The sequence below is a fragment of the Echinops telfairi genome, unplaced genomic scaffold, assembly GCF_000313985.2.
Source record: "Echinops telfairi isolate 266 unplaced genomic scaffold, ASM31398v2 ScPeMD7_26;HRSCAF=91, whole genome shotgun sequence".
Taxonomy (NCBI): Eukaryota; Metazoa; Chordata; class Mammalia; order Afrosoricida; family Tenrecidae; genus Echinops; species Echinops telfairi.
Window position 1 is genome coordinate 694,310 of NW_022103923.1, and position 13,731 is coordinate 708,040.

The following is a 13,731-nucleotide window of genomic DNA, read 5'->3' on the forward strand; positions in this document are numbered from 1 at the left end:
CAAATGCGCTTTACACAATTGATGTATGTATGGATTGTGATAAGAGTTGTATGAGCCCCTAATAAAATGATTAAAAATAAATAAAGAAAGAAAGAAAGAAAGAAAGAAAGACAAATAGAAGGTCTTTTAACAAATTGGAAGTAAAAATGCTACATGAGCTAGAAATCCCACTACTAGGTATATCTCTATTAAGAGAATTAAGTAGCCATGATACAAACAGCTTTTTTTAAGAAAATAATTTTATTGGGGCCTCATACAACTCTTATCACAATCCATACATACGTCCATTGTGTCGAGCATATTTGTGCATTTGTTGCCATCATTATTTTCAAAACATTTTCTTTCTACTTGAGCCCTTGGTATCAGCTCCTCATTTTTCCCCTCCCTCCCCCACCCTCCCTCCTTCACGAACCCTTGGTAATTTATAATTTTTTTTTCATGTCTTACACTGTCCGATGTCTCCCTTCACCCACTTTTCTGTAGTCTGTCCCCCAGGGAAAGGGTTATACGTAGATCATTGTGATCGGTTCCCCCTTTCTCCCCTACCTTCCCCTTACCCTCCTGTTATCTCTACTTTCATTCTTGGTCCTGAGGGGTTTATCTGTCCTGGATTCCCAGTTTTTCTGATCTGTACCAGTGTACATACTCTGGTCTAGCCGGTTTGTAAGGTAGAATTGGGGTCATGTTAGTGGGGAGTAGGGGGAGGAAGCATTAAGGAACTCAAGGAAATTTTTATGTTTCATCGGTACTATACTGCACCCACACTGGCTCGTCTCCTCCTCGCAACCCTTCTGTAAGGGGATGTCCAATTGCCTACAGATGGGCTTTGGGTCTCCACTCTGCACTCTCCCTCATTCACAATGACATGGTTTTGGACAGAAACATATTTTTGTGCACCTATATTCATTGCAGCATTGTTCACAATACCAAGAATATGATAGCAACTTACTTGCCCTTCAACAAATGAATGGATAAGCAAACTATGGTGCAAACTCACAATGGAATACTGCAAAGATAAAGAATAATGGCACATTCATGAACCACTTCTTAACATGTCTGAGCCCAGATCACATTTCGCTGAGTGAAATTAGTAAATCATGAAGGACAAATATCATTTAAGGCCATTATTGTAAAAGTCAAGAAAAGTTTACATACAGAAACAGACATTCTTTGAAGGTTATTAAGGGTGGGAGGGAAGAGGAAGGAAAAGTGTTAGAGAGAAAATGCATATGAACTTGGGTAAAGAAAAAGACAATATACAATGAGAGCTGTGTGGCTGGGGGGTCGGTAGTCAACACAAAATAATCAAAGCAAAGGGAGACACTGGGACTGGAGGAGGGCAAGAGTCATAGCACAAAAGTGCAGTAAATACTTTTGAATACCAAATCCTGCAATAACAGTATTAACAAAGACCTGAGTGGATGCATAGGTAAACACTCAAGCTAGACCAGATGGGAGGGCAAATGGGACTATACCCCTGAATATATATTAGTTCAGCAGAGGATATTTCTCCTATATATTTAGAAGTGCTGTAAATATACCCATTAAAATCGTAGCGCATGAAGAGGGAAAGTTATGAAAAGTTTTTAGCCACATATAACCAAATACCTTGAGTCACTGAGCCTAAGGACTCAGGAACATGGTGTCAGAGAATACCAAAGTCAGTTGGCATGACATAGTCTGCAAAGACTATGTTGTATATCATACTTTGGCAAGTAGTGATTGGCATGACTGTAGATGACTTGAGTGACTAGGCAGCTTTCTAAGGTGCAACTATTGGTCTCTCCCTATCCGGAGCAAAAAGAAGTGAAGAAAATCAAAGATTCATGTAAACAATTAGTCCAAAAAGACTAATGGACCAGGAAAATCTCAACCTTCATGACCCTGAGACCAGGAGAACTAGATAGTACCCGGCTACCACAGCTGACAACTCTGAAAGGAAATGATAATAGGAGTTACAGAATAAAGTGTGAAAGAATGTGTGATAAAAATCAAAAGAATTTTAAAATACCAAGCTTACACGTCTGATAAAGATAAGTCTTTGGGTGGAACCCCCAAGACTATGGGACTTAGATATCTTTCATGCTTAGACTTGAACTTGTCCCTGTGGCTCAACTTTCAGGCCAAGGTCAGGCCTATAAAATGAGCAGTAACATCAGAGAAGTACACTGATGAGCAAGAAGAATCAGCCATAGGAGATCAAAGAGCAGCACTTTCCCAAGGATCTAACTAAGAAAGCAGAAATGGATAAAGACCGATGAAGGGAAATGGGAAAGGCAAGGCGTAAGTGGGAAGAGTGCTGTTACATTGTTGCTAATGCATTACATGCATGCTATGAATCAGTATGGATGAATTACTGATTAGAAGACAAATTTACTTTATAAACTTTCATCTAAATCAGAGCAAAAAGATTTTTTAAGAGGGCACAATCATTAGTGTAACGAAATTCTTGCCATGGACATTTTTTTAATAGGCCTGTTCAGGACCAGTGGATACCAATGACTTCACAATGTGCAGGTGTCACAATAGCAGCTTACTGAACAGTGAGGGGCTGGCGGCATAGGGGAAAGGATAAATACTGGTGCCTTGACAGGTTCAAGTCAGTGGGGGCAATCAAGCTGGCCTGACCTAAGTCAAACCAAGCGAACATCTGAACATCTCACCTGAGAGATCTGTATTTCTCCATGAGCTGCCTGAATCATCTTCTGTAGGAGAACCTCTCTGCCGATAGCTCCTGAGTTCATCTGTAGTTCATCTACCTGTGATTTCCTAGCTACGATGCTTGAGCGTCTGAAGGAGCTGGCAGGCCAGCAGGTCCGCCACCGCATCCATCACGCAGTCTGCGTTACAACAGAGCGAGTAGAGAAGGGCATCAACCTCAACCAGCAGATTGCTCAGCTATTGGATGGTATGATGATTCGAACGATAGACGAGATAACCCGTCCAGAAAATGATGCTGATAACACTGCCCCACAGATGAATGTGAATCCTCAGTGCTGGAATCAGCCCCCAAAGGACATTGAAGTGCACCTGACCCCTATCACTACAACCAGCAAACCTGATTAAAGTGTTTAGTGTGCACCATCTTCTGACTCGTCTTTTTTGTCCTTTGGAGTTGGGGTATCTGTAATATAAAAATAGATGATCTCTGCGGGCCGTTCGAATCTGATTTCAGAGAGGAACCATTTTTAAGGCTGATAGTGTGGGAAAAGGAGCTGGGTGGGCTGAGGGCTGAGGTGGGAATGGGTGGAGGTAGAGGAAAAAATCCTCATGGGCTCTTGGGAGGGTCAAGGCCAGGAGTTGGCTGGGGGTTTCTTTTGTTTGATGATGTCCTCAGAATTGTTAGGAATTGGGGTGAAGCTGAAGACCATGGCTGAGGTGTAAATAGCTTTCTTCACGACAGGGATTTCCTAAATGTCAGTTATGGCAATGGGGACAGGGGTGGAGAGGATGGACATAACAGTTGGCATGAGCTTAATGAGGTTTTTACACAAAGATTGAAGAGGGGAACAAAGAACTACACATAAAAGAAGTATCGTCATGTTGATGTAATTTATTATTTATATCATGCCTCCACAAAAGGATACTCAAAACAAACAAAAAACCCAAATTCACTGCCACTGGGTCAATTATAACTCATAATTCCCCTATAGGACAGGGTAGAACTGACCCTGTGAGTTCCTGAGACTGAAACGCTTTAAGTAAATAGAAAGGCTCATCTTTCTCCTGCAGAGTGGCTGGTGGTTTGGAACTGACCTTGCGGTTTGCAGCCCAAAAGGATATTCAAGAGGGATTATGAGGGATTATAGATTCTTACTTTGGAATATATCACTCTGTCATCTCTAAGGGACACTGGTAAATTAAATTGTAATATCATGTATATGTTGTTATCTGAGCTGAGACGACAGGCAATTCAGGCAGCTACCAATGGTTCTTAAAGGTCACTAGGCTTAGTTACACATATCTTTCATTGCCAGCACAATTTGTCAGGCTCATTCTCATAAGAAATTCCTAATTTATCTAATAACCACATATTTAACAGGAAAACAGTTGTTAGGGGCAGAATACATATTTGGTGAGGTAAAAGTATGTGTTCTGTCCCAGTTGGTTGACTCAAAAACACATTCAAGTCTTTAAAAACTTTTGTGGGTTGTGTTAAATTAAAAAAGAAATCAAATGTAGCAAACACCTCCCTGTGAGTCAGCATTTGAGATTTTCACTCACTCCAGGGCCGCCACCTATGACTTGCTGGCCTTTTTCAACAGGGATGGCCAAAGGATGCTTAGCAGCTTGAAGGGTGGGATTGTTGGGATAGGACTCCCAATCCCCAACTGGGCATTTATTCATTCCTTCTGAACAGCAGTTTTCTCATGTACAAGCTGGGGATAGTAAGAATTGCCTTATCTTTGAGTTTTCACAAGGATTAAGTTGCTTTGTACCTGTGAACTGCTGCTTAGCACAATACCTAACACACAGTAAGACCAAACCCACTGCCACTGAGTCAATTCTGACTCATAGTGACCTTACAGAAAAGAAACCCCTTTGGGTTTCTGAGGCATAAAGCTTCATCTTTTTCCTGAAGAAAAACTGGTTGATTCAAACTGTGGACTTTTTGGTTAGCAGCCCAATGTGTTGTTACCTTTTACTAACTACACCAGGGACTGACTACTTGACACACAAGTTGACTTCACAACCAGCTGTCTTTCTTCATAATACACCTGATGTTTAGGTGTGCTATCCAAGGTACAGAAGTAACCAACTGGATACCTGGCAAAAAGCACCCCCTGAGAAACTTGTGAAGTGGCAGGAGAGAGATATGCAGAAGGAGAAGTCAAACCCCATCATAGAACAGAGCCCTACACTGGGTCCCTCTGCTCCCATGGTCTAGTGACTCCCCCTCACTCAGCCTCCTTCTACCACCTGGCAGTGGCTCTTTATCTACTTTATAGGAAAGACCTAAGAATGGATGGAAGAGTTTTGAGGCTGTGCTTGAAGCTCCTTGGAGCATGTATTTCTTTTCTCTCTCTTTTTTTCCCTCCCTCCACCCCTCACCCCAACCCTCATGGCCCCTTGATAGATTGTAGATTGTTAATTATTTTCCAATCTCACACCAACCGCTGTCTCCCTTCCCCTCTGGTTACTGTTGTTCTTCCTCCTGGTTGGGGGTATGTGTTTCTATAAAGCTCATAAATTCTTCTTGCCATATAATGTCCATTAAATCTCATATTTACAGAACCCTCATTATTTAATGTTAACCTCACACAGTTTTGATTTGGGATAAAGCCATAAAGTGTCCCTAGTATTAGCCAGGCTCAAATTTCACTCTTCTGTTCCTTTGGGTTTACAGGCAGGTGTCTCCCCACCAACTTGCTAGTGGAGACTTGCTTTTAGCACAATAGCTTTAGCACAATAGCACCAATATTGCCACTCGTATCCCACAAGCGAACTATCTTTGTGTCCAGGGCATGGGTTTCTCATATTCCAGTGTCCTGCAGCCTAAAGGGAGTGCCTTTAGAGTGGGTCTCACTCAAACACTCACTTCCACAGGTTGATTCTGACTCATCCATATAACTTCTTCTCTGAGAAAACACCAAATGACAGATGACACCAGTGCAGCAGGAGGGTTATGAGGCCCTGGGGCCCTGGACTGGGAACTCATGGCAGCTTCCACAGAGGCTTCAGCAGTGGCCTATGAGGATGGGGCCATGATTGCTGTGATTGGGGCCATGGACAAGGCCGTCAAGCTCTTGGAGGCAAAGCCAAGGATAAGGAATGGCCCCCTGTCACCAGGCTGAGTCCTCTGGTGAAAGATATGAAGATCAAGTCCCGTACAGGAGATCTGTCTGTTCTCCCTGCCCATCAAGGAGTCTGGGGTCATTGACTTCTCCCTGGGGATAGCCCTCAAGGACGAGGTCCTAAGGATCACGCCTGTGCAGAAATAGACCCAAGCCAGTCAGCAGACCAGGTTCAAGGCCTGTGTTGCCATCGGGAACTATTACAGCCACATAAAACTGGGTGTCAAGTGCTCCAAGGAAGTTGCCACTCCCATCTGCGGGGCCATCATCCTGGCCAAGTTGTCCATTGTCCGCATGTGGCGAGGCTACTAGGAGAACAAGATCTACAAACCCCACACAGTTCCCTACAAGGTGACTGGCCACTGTGGGTCTGTGCTGGTGCATCTCCTCCCTGCCCTAAGGGTACTGGCACCATCTCAGCTCCTGTGCCCAAGAAGCTGCTGCTGATGGCAGGGATCGAGGACTGCTACCCCTTGACCAGGGACTGCATAGCCACCCTGGGCAACCTTTGATGCCATCTCCAAGGCCTATAGTGATCTGACCCCTGACCTCTGGAAAGAAGCAGTATGCACCAAGTCTCCCTACCAAGCATTCACCGACCATCTCATGAAGACCCACCCCAGAGTCTCTGTGCAGAGGACCCAGGCTCCAGCCATAACTGCCCTGTGGGTTTCCTAGACTGTAAATCTTTACAAGAATAGAAAGCCTTGTCTTTCTCCTGCAGAGCAACTGGTACTTTCAAACTACTGGCCTTGCAGTTCACAGGCCAACGTGTCACCACTTCTATGCCACTAAGGCCCTTTAAGGTGGGTAATGCCCATCATTATACTAAGACCTTGGCATGTCAGTTAAATCTCTGTCCAATGTTTTTAGAACTTCTTATGTTAGCTTACAGATATGGCTTGTTGTAGACAAAATGTAATCTCCAGAATCTGTTCTCAGCAGTGGCATCAAGTGGTGGACCCTATCAGAGGTAGTGGTCAGGTTTATTTTCTGAGGTGAGGTTTTTAGGATGAGCACTCATGAGCAAGACCTCCTGTTGGCAATACCTCTGCAGACGCATACTGATATGGGAGAATCAGATAGTCTGATGTTGCCACTCCTTTTAGGGATTGAGCTTTAGCTGTTTTTGTGGGTTTTATAGGAAACATGCAGTCTATCACAGCATAGCATCAATCTACATTCCATGCCCTCCCAAATTCCTAGTGCCCTGGAATCCCACCCTCAAAGGAGGAAGAGAGACAGGGTGAGAATTGCTGCCCTTGGGACAGCATCTGCAACTCTATTTTATACTGTTTTGTGCGTTTCTGAAGTTGAGGGTAAGCATCAAGGAAGAATTTACTGTCGAGTGGGCCCTATGATACCACTGGTGCTCAAGGGCCCACTGGAGAAGAAGAGACAATGAATCCCAAGCAAGCATAAACAGACACTGGAGAGGATATGGCTGCCAATCAAGGTCTGTGAGCAGCAAGAGTCAGAGCTGCTCAGTGTCAGCCCCTGGTCAGTACAGCAGAAATCATCATGTATGAGAAGACATGAGACTGGGAGAGGAGCCTCTGGAGAAGTAGGAGGGTAGGGTTGGCTTGGTGTAGACATGAAAAGAGGCTTCTGGAACACAATGGGATGAAATAGTGAAAGGAGAAGGAAGAGAACTGGTTCTGGTCTCGTGCAAGTATAACTTGCTAGCACATCAGCTCCCACGGCTATAAAATGAGGATTTTGAAGGTATTCCAAAGGTCTACTTGAGATGTAGAATCCACAGACCCTAATAAAGAGTTTCAAGGTAGAATGTGTTCACTGTTTAACTCAGGGAAAAAGAAGTTGAATTCTTCAACACTAACATGCTATGATGATGATCTATAGTTCTAGGAAAGCACTCTTCACAACTCACTCACAACAATGCTCACGTCTGTTTTATTTGAGGAAGGCCAGGTAGGTGACAGTGTTTCAAAGCTATGCATAAGGCTTTCACTCTCAACGAAATGTAGTAACACACTGGCAGCATCAATGGGCTCAGGAACAGGAATAATTGTGAGGATGGTGCAAGACCAGGAAGTGTTTCCTTCTGTTGCATAGGATTGTTATGAGTCAGAACTGACTCGTTAGCACTTAACAACAAGAAGTAGGTGAGGTTTCAGTTGACTGATTTCCTAGTACACGTCTTTGGACTTTGGTAACTCTGAGCTTTTCCACTGCATGTTGTGGCACTGTGTTACAGACCCACCTGCTTCTTAAGGAAAGCCTTCTGCAAATGCCGACTATCCATTGGTGTGGTCTTCAATGTGGTTGTGTGAGAAAGTCAGAGGCCTGCATACAAGGGTATTTTTTTTAAAGTACCTGAAGGCTTGTCCTTTTCCACATGGCTCTGAGACTGCCCTGGTTTTGTGAAAACAAGAGCTCTGATCTGTCTCTGTAGAGTCTTCCAGGGGGCATTAGAGTATAATCTAGAACTATCAGAAGATGATTGGAAGCATAAAACGCTGTAGTTGTTTTATCACTGATAATATTCACCAGTGAAAGGTTTGATGGGAATGTGTAATAAGAGTAATGTAACTGGAGAGGAATTACCCCAGCCACCTACAGATGGCATTCAAAACTAGAAAATAAAGCTAATGCAAATTGCTCTGCATAAAATGTCTGTAAACATAATGGTTTTGCTTATTTTCAAAGAATGTTTGAAGAGTTCCTAAGCAGTTATAGTGTAATTAAAACTCAGGGATGAATTTGATATGAATTCTCAATTGGAAAGTATTAAACTAGAAGATGCTAGATTAAAAATTGGAAAACAGTATGCAACCACGCATTAAAAACAACAGCAAAAGGACATTATGATTGATAGTGATATAGGCTGTGTTGTTTCATCAATCTTAAGGGAAAACTGCTGAGACTCCTTAAAACAAGACAGCATGGGCAGCATGCACACTGAGAGATCTCCAGGAATATCCCAGACCACATAGAATTTCTGAAACACATATTAATACTGTTCTTCCTACTTAAATTTAACCAAGGGACGTTGTACTTTGGGGGGGGGGTAATTTTTCATTGTGAATTAGGTGATGGTTTATAGAGCTTCTCAGTTTCCCATTCAGTACTTAGTACACATTTTATTTCATGTTGTTGATTGCAACCCCCACAATGTAGCATCACTTTTTCCACTTCCTCACTGTGTTTCCTATTTCCCCGTCCTCGTTCTTTACTAACTCTTCTGAACTTTTTGTTTGAGCAACTGCTGTGCTTTTAGTCTCAAATGGTTGGTTATTCTAGGAGTTCGGACCGCACTCGCATTATTGTTCTCCTTATAGCTTATATACTTGTGTATTATTTGGCCAAAACTTGATCTGTTTAGTTCCAGGATGACTAAGGGCCTTTGTCTCAGTGGTTCTGCCAATCTCTATCAGACTGGTAAGCCTGGTCGTTTTAGGATTTTGATGAACTACCCTTTTTATTTGACAGTTTTTACGTGTAACTCATTGATAAAAGTATAGCAGATAAAGCTATTTTTCCATAGCACCTTTATTTTTATAAGATGAAAATATAAATCTTTGTGATCTGGTGTTTCTGGGTAAATCTCCAAGACAGTTTAAGTGCAAAAGATATTTAAGTCATTTTATTTAACTTTTACAATTGAGGATTGAATTTTGGAAAGGAAAATCAAAAGGGGGTCAGGAGTTTTGAGCAATTAACACAGGATCATGAGATCCTGATATCATGGGAGTATGTTAATGGTTACAACTTGACTCCCCATTAATGAAAGTGGCCCTACTATATTTAAACCAACACTGAAAATGTATAACACATTCAGAAATATGGAACTTCTGTAGTTTCTTTTATTTTAAATAGACTAATCATGGGCATCATAAAGCCAGATATGATTTTTTCTGGTAGAATATGGAATCACTCCTATTTGACAGATAATATTAGGGTGGTAGACTGCTCATGGAAGAAGCAGTCAAGAATTCAAATAGTGCATTATATTGGATAAATCTGCTGCACAAGACCTCTTTAAAGTGTTGATAAGCAAGGAGGTTACTTTGTGAACTAAAGAGTTCCTGACCCAAGTCGTGACATTTTCACTCACCTCAAATACATGTGAAAGTTGAGCATTGAATAAGGAAGATCAAAGAAGAATTGACACATTTGAATTACAGCGCTAGTTAAGAATATTAAAAGCGCCATGCTCTGCTAAAAGAACGAACATCTGTCTTGGAAGAAGTACAACGAGGATGCTCTTCAGAGGCAAGGATTAAGAGACTTCATCACAGATGCTTTGGACATATTCTCAGGAGAGACCAGTCACTGGAGAAGGACATCATACTTAGTAAAGTAGAGGGGCAACCTAAAAGAGGAAGCCGTCAACAAGACGAATTGAGACAGTGACTGCAACGATGGGCGCAAACATAAGAATAATTGTGCGGATGTTGCAGGGCCGGGCCATGATTCTTTCTGTTGTACATAGGGTCCCTATTAGTTGGAACCGACTGTACGACACCTAACAACAGCAATATGCTAAATAGTGGCTATTATGGATTGAACTGTGAGCCTCTCCAGCCCCCAAAATTTGTTCAACTTGTCTAGGCTATGCTTTTCAGTTTATGCAATTATCCTCCATTTTGTGATCTAATATCCTAGGCACTGTTGATCCTAATCTCTATGATGTTAATTAGGCTGGGTTAGAGGCAGTTATGTTAGAAACAGGAAACAATGTACAGGATTAAATTGTATTTTGAGTGAATCACCGTGGAGATCCAAAAGAGTTTAAACATGTGAGTAGAGACCAGAGAAAAGAAAGGAGATCTGGGAGTGGAGTATGTTCTTTGGACCTGCAGTCCCTGCACTGAGAACTTTGTAAAACCAGGGGAAACTTTATGCTAAAACCGATGGAGATCACCACGGAACTTTAGGCCCACAGATGTTGGCACCCTGATTGTGGATTTCTAGACTCCCAAACTCTGAAAGAATAAAATTCTCTTTGTTAAAGCTATCTGCTTATGGTACTTCTATTACAGTAAGACTAGATAACTAATACATTGGCCCCAGAGATAGTTAGATCTCAGTCCCTGGAACCTGTGAATATTACCTTAGATGTCCAAAGGAATTTGCAGATGTGATTAAAGAACTTAAAATGGGGATCATCTTTTATTATCTGGTTCATCTTAAGTGTAATTCCAAACGTCCTCATAAGAGGCGGAGCAGATGGAGATTTAACTACAGCAAAAGGCAGCTATGTGGTTGCTGAAGCAAGATGCAACACTGCTGGATTTGAGGACAGAAGGGTTCAGGGGACAAGATATGCAAAGAATTAGGAAGGGAAATTGGTTCTCCCTTAGAGTCACCTGAGAGAGCATGACTCTGTTGATAACTTAATTTTAGCCCACCATGCTGTGGTAGTTTGTCACAGCAGCCACAGGAAACTATTGCTGATAAAGAATATCCTCTACAACGTCAGCCATGTTGGAGAAGTGGATTATGTGTCGGGCTGCTAACTACCTGGTCAGCAGCCCAAACTCACCAGCCACTCTACAGGAGAAAGATGGGGTATTCAGCACCAGTGAAGATTTACAGCCTTGGAAAAGCAAAAGGAAAGTCCAACTTGGCCCTGTAACAGCACCCAAAAAACACATACTCATGGATACTAAATTGATTCTGACTCATAATGAGCCAATAAGACAGAATAGAACTGTCCCTTTGGGTTCCCAAGGCTATATAATTTTTACAGGAGCGGAAAACCTCATGTTTCTCCTGCAAGGCAGCTGATGGGTTCAAACTGCTGACCTTGTGGTTAGCAGCCCAACTCAACGCTCTACACCACCAAAGCTCCTTACACAACCAAGGCTCCTGACAGGGTCACTATGATTCAAAATTCACTTGATGCCAGTGAGCTTTGTTTTTACTAAGAGTAGACCAATACTCCAAGGAAATGTTGCCAGTTTCAGAGAAAAGAAATTAAATTCTTGGTTTGCTTCTATAATATAGAAGGCCTCACGGTCTTTTGGAAAATCTTAAGAGGAAGCCTATCAATACTGAGCCAGATTTGGCCAATTGAGCACAACGTTTTGGTCCCTTTTAGATTCTGTTTTTGACCCTTCTACAACTTCCTGTATTCAGGTTTTTTGTTCTTCACCACACTTTTCCCTTCCTGGAAGAATAGGTCATTTTATATCCGTTTTTTTCTCTCTCACTCTTTCTCTTTCTCTCTCTCTCTCTCTCTCTGTGTGTGTGTGTGCATGCGCACATGCACATATGCAGCACATGTGCATGTGCTCTTAAAAATTACATCTCATTTTCTTGAGATTCCTATTAGGGTCTTACTCACATATATTAATTATAAGTTTAAGCAAAGTTTCTTGAATTTCACAAAGAAAACCAGAAGGATAGGTAATTGTAAGTTTCTATCATTTTACTAAGACTTTGAACCAGGTGAAACCAGTCCATTCATGGCCCATAAATTCAAACCAGAACTGACGTGGATTTTAAAAACGTGGGTTATCCAGAACACTTACAGGAGAAAGTCTTGTTAAGAATGACAGTCTTAGAAACCCATAAGGGAAGTTCTACCTTGTCCTATAGGGTCACTATGAATCAACATTGACTAGATGGCAATTTTGAGTGTTTGGAACACTAACCAGAATTGGGAAAATTATGGATTGTAGTCCAGGAATCGGAGACTTAGCGGAAACATAGTAAGCCCTTACAGAAGTCTGATGTGTGATATGGAACAATTGCCAGAACTGTGGAGAGCAATCTAGCTTTGAGCCAGGCATCATTGTTTCAGCCTCAGTTGCTCAAGAACTTTAACTGCTATGCAACATACACAGTGCCCTTGTTATTATAATGTAGATTAAGTTTCTAGCAGAATTTTGACCTATGCTTTTCCTGTTCCACTTCACATTCCAGAGTACCCACATTTTCAAAGTTTAGGTCTTTTTGGTGTCATTTTGTGGTGTGTGTTTGAACTGGGCAGAACCAGTTTGAGATAGTGCCTTTTATTAAATTAGCTGAGCTCATAAATACATTTAACCCAGCTTCATTCATCTGTACACAACCATTACATAATTTTATAACATGGTGAAAATGAACAGGTTCATTTACAGATCCAAAGATAATGCTCTTTGTAGCATGTACAAATAAGAATAAAATATATAAACTGAAAATATGCATAATAATCAGAGTTCTAATATTTAATCTTTTTATCTTATTTTAAAGTGAGCTAGACATCCAGTGAATGACCATTAATTATCTTAATCCAGTATGAGACCAAAATTTTAGATTATCTAAAGATTTTGGGAATACTTTGTAAGCTTTCATATTAAAAATTAAACCTTATAACTGGGGATATATGACTTTGTCAGAACAGTGATTCAATTTTGTTAAACATAAATAATAAGAATTTGGACAACTAACCTCAAGTCAGTGGTTCAAACCCACTAGCTAATTTGTGAGAGAACAATGAGGCTGCCTGCGCTCATAAAATGTACACTCTCAGAAACCTTATATAGGGTCACTGTATTTCAAAATCTGCTCAATGACAGTTGGTTTTCTTTTCTACTAGAATTGATATCAGTCCCAGATGCCAGGTACACTATATTAAAAAAAAAAGCCTCCACGAATTGGGTAGATTCTTTCAGGATTTTTCATGAGTGAAAAAATTAGCCCTGCCTCAATCAACCCAACCATTCCCCTCTTTTAAATTTTATATGGAGACAGCCGAGGAAACAATGGGACCAACAGTTCCAGGGGGACATGGGAGAGGGGGAGATGGTGGGAAAGGAAGTGGTGTTAACAAGCCCAGGGACAAGGGAACAACAAGTGATCCAAATTGGTGGTGAGGTGGGTGTGGGAGGCCTGGGAGGGCATGATCAAGGGTAATGTAACCAAGAGGAATTGCTGAAACCCTGGTGGGGACTGAGCATGATAGTGGGACAGGAGGAAAGTCAAG

The 13,731-nt window shown here is 41.7% G+C and overlaps 1 protein-coding gene and 1 pseudogene across 1 annotated transcript in view; both read left to right on the forward strand.

The window, feature by feature from the left end:
• The window catches only part of XK (X-linked Kx blood group), a 52,913-nt gene that overhangs the window by 11,616 nt on the left and 27,566 nt on the right, over positions 1–13,731 (forward strand). The gene's annotated exons all lie outside the window — the stretch shown is intronic.
• On the forward strand, positions 5,595–6,473 carry LOC105979702 (annotated as a pseudogene).